General features: G+C 47.6%; 1 protein-coding gene across 1 annotated transcript in view; it reads left to right on the top strand.

The window, feature by feature from the left end:
* The window catches only part of GLP2R (glucagon-like peptide 2 receptor), a 73,265-nt gene that overhangs the window by 64,456 nt on the left and 2,794 nt on the right, over positions 1 to 6,015 (top strand). The gene's annotated exons all lie outside the window — the stretch shown is intronic.

The raw sequence follows: 6,015 nt of genomic DNA on the forward strand, positions 1-6,015 counted from the left end.
AGGCAAGTAATGAAGCAAAGGTTTATTTTTTGGTGTCCAGATTATCCATAGCTCATTCATGAAAATCGATGTCTACTTTTCTCCTGTCTGCAAATGTCCCTGCCTTGGCTTATCAGCCAATTAGCTCCTAGAAAGCTGGGGTCATCTTGTATTCCCAGCAAGTACCCAGCACAGTGCTGGTTCAGAGCAGGTGCTCCACACACATTCGTGGAATGAGACGGCACAGAAATGGCTCTTGGGAGCCTCAGATGCTGCTGGGAGTAAGTGATCCAGGACCTTATCACTAAGAGGAGAAACTTTTTCTCAAAGCATTTATAAATACTCCCTCCACCCCTTTGTCTACAAATGGGGTGATCAACACGTAACTGCTTGCTCTTGTTCTGCTAATGATTAAAACAAGTGTATTTAATTTGATTTGCATTTTGTTGATTCTTTTACATTTGTTTCTCACTGGAGCTGACGATCTCTCCCACCTGTGAAGAATGTGATGCACTATTCCTGGCCAGAAGTGAGGAGAAGGGCTGTGGTGTTTAGCCGGGGACCTGAGTGCTCCAATATCTTAAATTTGGTCTTAGGGACCAGAAGAGTGGACAGAGGTGCCGGGACCAGAAGCAGAGGTCAGAGTGGAAGGAGGGTGTCTCTCCTTTTATAGACCACTCCCTTGGTCCCTCAGCGTGTGTGCTGCTTTGAAGACCTAGTCTAGTGGTTCTCAATCCTGGCATTGCAATTCCTTGGGAAGCTTTTCATTTATTTTTATTTATTTGAGACCGAGTCTCACTCTGTTTCCGAGGCTGGAGTGCAGTGGCTTGATCTCCGCTCACTGCAACCCCTGCCTCCTGGGTTCAAGCAATTCTCATGCCTCAGCCTCCAGAGTAGCTGGGACTACAAGCATGAGCCACCATGCCTGGCTAATTTTTTTTTATTTTATTTTTAGTAGAGATGGGGTTTCACCATGTTGGCCAGGTTGGTCTTGAACTCCTGACCTCAGGTGATCACCTGCCTCGGCCTCCCAAAGTGCTGGGATTACAAGCATAAGCCACCGCGCCCAGTCCCCTGGGAAGCTTTTTAAAAAGGCCAATGACAGGGTCTGACCCCAGAGATTCTGATTGAAATGGTCTTAATAGGCCTGGGCATTGGGATTTTTATAAGTTCCTGAGTGATCTTTTTAAAATTGTGGCAAAATATATGTAACATAAAAGTAGCCATTGTCGCCATTTTTTTTTCTTTTTGTTTTTTGAGACGGAGTCTTGCTCTGTTGCCAGGCTGGTGTGCAGTGGCATGATCTCGGGCTCATTGCAACCTCCACCTCCCAGGTTCAGGCAATTCTTCTGTTTCAGCCTCCCGAGTAGCTGGCACTACAGGCGCACGCCACCATTCCCGGCTAATTTTTGTATTTTTAGTAGAGACGGGGTTTCACCATATTGGTCAGTCTGGTCTTGAACTCCTGACCTCAGGTGATCCACCCGCCTCGGCCTCCCAAAGTGCTGGGATTACAGGCATGAGCTACCACGCCCAGCCAGCCATTATTAAGTATACAGTTCAGTGGCATGAAGTACATTCTTACTGTTGTGCAGCCGTCACCACCATCCATCTCCAGGACTCTTTCATCTTCCTGAACTGAAACTCTATAGCCATTAAAAAATAGCCTCCCATTCTTCCCTTCCCAAGCCCCTGGCAACTTCTACGTTCTGTCTCCGTGAATTTGCTTATTCTAGATACATCAGATGTAAGTGGAACTGTATAGTATGTATCCTTTTGTGATCAGCTTATTTCACTCACCATAATGCCCTCAAGGATCATCCACCTTGTAGTGTGTGTCAGAATTTCGGTTTTTTTTTAATGCTGAATAATATTCCATGCATACTACATTTTGTTTATCTGTTCATCCATTGATGGACACTTGGATTGTTTCCATGTTTTGGCTGTTGTGAATAATGCTGCTGTTGGTAGGGATGTTTAAACATCTAGTTTCTGCTTTTAAAATTTGAGTATACCTACAAGTGGAACTGCTGAATCATATGGTGATTCTATATTTTCCCCAACAGCTGTGCCCTTTTATATTCCCACCAGCAGTGCATGAGGGTTCCAAATGCTCCATGGCCTTGCCGACATTTATTTTCCCTTTTTTTTATGAAAACCATTCCTAATGGCTGTGAAATTGTATCTCATTGTGGTTTTGATTTGAGTTTCCGGAAAGACTAATGATGTTGAGCATCTTTTTATGTGCTTGCTGGTTAGTTCTTTGTAAGTCTTGTTTAGAAAAATGTCTATTCAATTCTTAGCCCATTTTTCAATTGGATTGTTTGGTTTTTGTTGTTGAGTTGTAGGAATTCTTTATGCATTCTGGATATTGATACCTTATCAGATATATTATTTGCAAATATTTTCTCTCATTCTGCAGATTGTCTTTTCGCTCTCTTGATAGTGCTCCTTTATGTAGAGAAGTTTTAAATTTTGATGAAGTCCAATGTTTCTATTTTTTTTTCTTTCGCTGCCCGTGCTTTGGCGTCAGCGCCACCTGCGTGACTTTAATACGGGACCAAGGTTGAGAATATTGGCTGAGGCAGAGGGGAGGGAGGTGAACCCTTCTTTGGAAAGTGACAATACCTTGCTGAAGTCCAAATAAACTGAGCCTTTCTCCCATGTAGCATTTAGAGCTCAGAAATTCTTCCACAAGCACAGACTCAACTGACTCTCACAACTCTTAAGTGATAGGCAATGAAGGTGTGGTTGGCCTAGTTTTATGTTTATTTTAAGGGGTGGTCATCCCAGCTGGAGCCTGACAGCCTGAGACACAGACATATCTGGGCTTGTCTGATGAGTTTATATGACCAGTAAGGGACAGAAATGGGGATAGAGGTGGACACAGCATGCTGGCTGATCCCACCTGGCTCCATGGTCAGAATCTGAGCCTGGTGAGAGAAGAGAAGCTCCAGACAAAAGCTAGAAGAGCTGTTTCCAGGAGGCAATGACAAAAGCTGTTTCCATGACACACGCTACTTCCCATGGGGCTGTTCTGATGGATGCTAACCTAGAAGGTTCCTCAGCAGATCAGCACACAGCTTGGGCACATTAGGAGCACTGTGGCCTCACCCATGATTAGGAACGTGGTACTTGGGGGCAGCAATGGCACCTGGCACTAAGGGACCTATTGGTGAATCTGTGCGGGACACCTCCTGGAGATGTTAAAAATGCCATAGAGGCACTGCACAAGGGGTTGGGATCTTATGTGGGCAGGTGGCAACAGAAACTGGGGCAGTTTGGATTATTGTTCCTAATGAGACCCATTTCTGCCCTTGAATTTACATGTACTTGAGGAGTCAGGGATCTAGAGATGGGAAATGACTTCCCCAAGGTCTCTATAGTAGACATCTATTTTTAGAATCTGCCATCTTTATAGTACCCCAATTTTCCTTTTGGAAAAACCACTCATCTCCTACTCTCAGTCCATGGAAGTTGAGTTGTCCTGACTCTACCCTCAGTTCAAGGACGGGCATAAAAATCTGCTGGCCGGGCAGAGCAGCACATCCTTCTGGCATCAGATGTTGAGCCAGGCTGGGCATATAACTAACCAGAAACAGTGAGAAGCAATCTTAACACTTTGGCTGGGACTCTTAAGAAAAAGCATTTTCTCTTTTCTGCTGAAATTGGAACCATGAAGAAGGCAACCTGGATCTGCCAGTGACCATCCTGCCAGCATGAGAAGAATCTGAGAATGGTGGTGACAGCAGAAAGCAGAACCAGGAGAGGGAGAAATGAACCCTGAGACATCTTTGGAGCCCCTGGATTAAGCCAGACTGGAAGCTAGCCCTACTCCTAGAATTTCAGTTATGAGAGCCCATCAATTTCTATTTGTGCCACAACAATTTGTGCCAGGTCATCTACCTTTTGCATCTGGAAGAGTCTTGATGACACAGCTCATCACTATCTCCACCTCCTCTTCCCTTCAGCCAAGTTGAACTTCATGCTTTATTTCCCACAGAGTGTCACAGAGCTGTACAGAATCCCAGCCCAAGTGGTCCTTCTGCCCTAAGCTAAAAAACAGAGCTGCTAATTAGGTTTTCACTCTTTGGTTCTCCACTGGCCACCGGAAGCTCCAGGGCCCCCTTTATGTCTCTCATTGAACCATAAACCAGCAAGGACCTGATTATGTAGTGTCTGTCCTTTTAGACTCAAGTGACAATGATAGCCTGACCTCAGAAGTGAGAAGCCCCAGCCTCATCCTCCAAGCAACCAGATTCATTCATGGAGTGTGGCGGAAAGAGTATTGGAGTAAGACATTGAGCCCTTTGGTTATATTCCTGGAACACTCTGGACTGGACCCACAGGGTCCTTTATCTCCCACTGAACAAGCTCCTATACATAGCCCACTATGTCTACATGGGAGAAGTGTCTTGGGCAGATGATTCTAATAATAATCCTTCTCCTCTCGGAACCTCTGGGCTCGTGCCTTGTAGCCTCCCTCCCCTTTCCAGCTCTGACACTGTGCTATCCTAGAGTTCTCTATCCTGCTGTGTCCAGGTCAAAACTATCGGAGAAACCTGGTGTAATCAAAAGGACTGCAGTTTAAGTACCAACTCCTACTCACACTTCCTGGCCTCAGTATCGTCATCTGTACTATGGAGACAACATCATCTCCATCAATGAAATGATGACGGCAGAGTCTAGCGTGGTGCACGGCTCATAAGTGTTTATTCTCATGTTTGCTCTCCACACAGAGGAGTGCTCTCTGGCAGTGGTGATTGGGTCATCTCTGTGGCTAAAGTGGGGTCTGGAGGCATCACCACAACACTAGCAACTGGAGACTCCCCAGCCTCGAGAGGTTGCAGGCAGGTCAGTCAAGAATCCAGGGCATCCATGCATTTTTCTGACCTCATCTTGGAACTTGAGGCTGGAGAATAAATGGACCTTCAAAGCAACAAACCCAGGGATCCTGGAGAACCCACTGATGGAGTTCCTGGGTATCCCAGGCCCTGGAGCTTTGAGGAGGCAGTGGGGAGCTGGTGGGTAGCCCTGACCTGACCTCAGAACCTCAGCTGGCCGCCCCTGGGCAAGCTCCTTCCTGTCACTGGAACTCCTTTTCCTTGTCTTTAAAACAAGGGGCTTAAGGACCATCTGCGGCTCTGCCTTCACCTCTTACTATATTGAAGCTGAACTCGTCATTGTTCCCTGAAACCTCAAAGGCTCCCTGAATTTCTCATCTCCATAGATGGCATTGCTATTCACCCACTGCCCCAGCTACAGACCTGGCTGCCATTACTGCCCTCCCTCCTCCCCACCGCTCAGCCAGCCAGGTGGATGCTACCTCCTAAATGTATCTTTATTGGGTCTGGTCCTCTCCATCCCATTGCCTTTCCCCTGGCCCAGGCCATCTGGGTGGCTGCAAAAGCTTATTTATCAGGCTCCCTGCCCCTAAGGAGCCCCCAATCGCTCCCCTCTGCCTTATTTTAGCCTGCTGGGGACTTCTCTTACAAACATAAAACCCTCCTACTTCCAACTCCACAGTGGCACCGCCGCCCCCATGGTGAGCCCCGAAGTGCTTACCACGGGCTGCAGGGAGGGCTTTGCATGGTCCAGTCTCCACCTACCTTTTAGGCTCAGCTCACACTTTGCTCTCGCTCCTCCTCCTACCCTCCAGCCACCCTGACCTTCTCCTTGAACTTGGGATGGTAGTTCGTGCCTCAGCGGCTCTGTGTCAGTTGCCTTCTGTTTGAGACTTCCCCACCCCGACCCCGTCCCCCACCTTGTGTGCAGTGGGTCTGAATGTAAATCTCCTTTCGTCAGGGATGTGGTCCCTGATTCCCCCCTGACCAGTCAGCCCCTTCCACTGTGTCCTCCCCTGCTGCTCTGCACGTTTCCATGGTAACCTGGGCCACTGGTCACGGCCTCCTTCCAGCTCCATTGCCCCCTCTGGACCGTGAGCTCGACGAGAGCAGGACTGTGTCAGGCTCATTCGGCACCAGAGCAGCCCAGCCTAGGGCTGCCATCGCAACACAACCTTGTCTTCGAGGTATG

The sequence above is a fragment of the Mandrillus leucophaeus genome, unplaced genomic scaffold, assembly GCF_000951045.1.
Source record: "Mandrillus leucophaeus isolate KB7577 unplaced genomic scaffold, Mleu.le_1.0 Scaffold135, whole genome shotgun sequence".
Lineage (NCBI taxonomy): Eukaryota > Metazoa > Chordata > Mammalia > Primates > Cercopithecidae > Mandrillus > Mandrillus leucophaeus.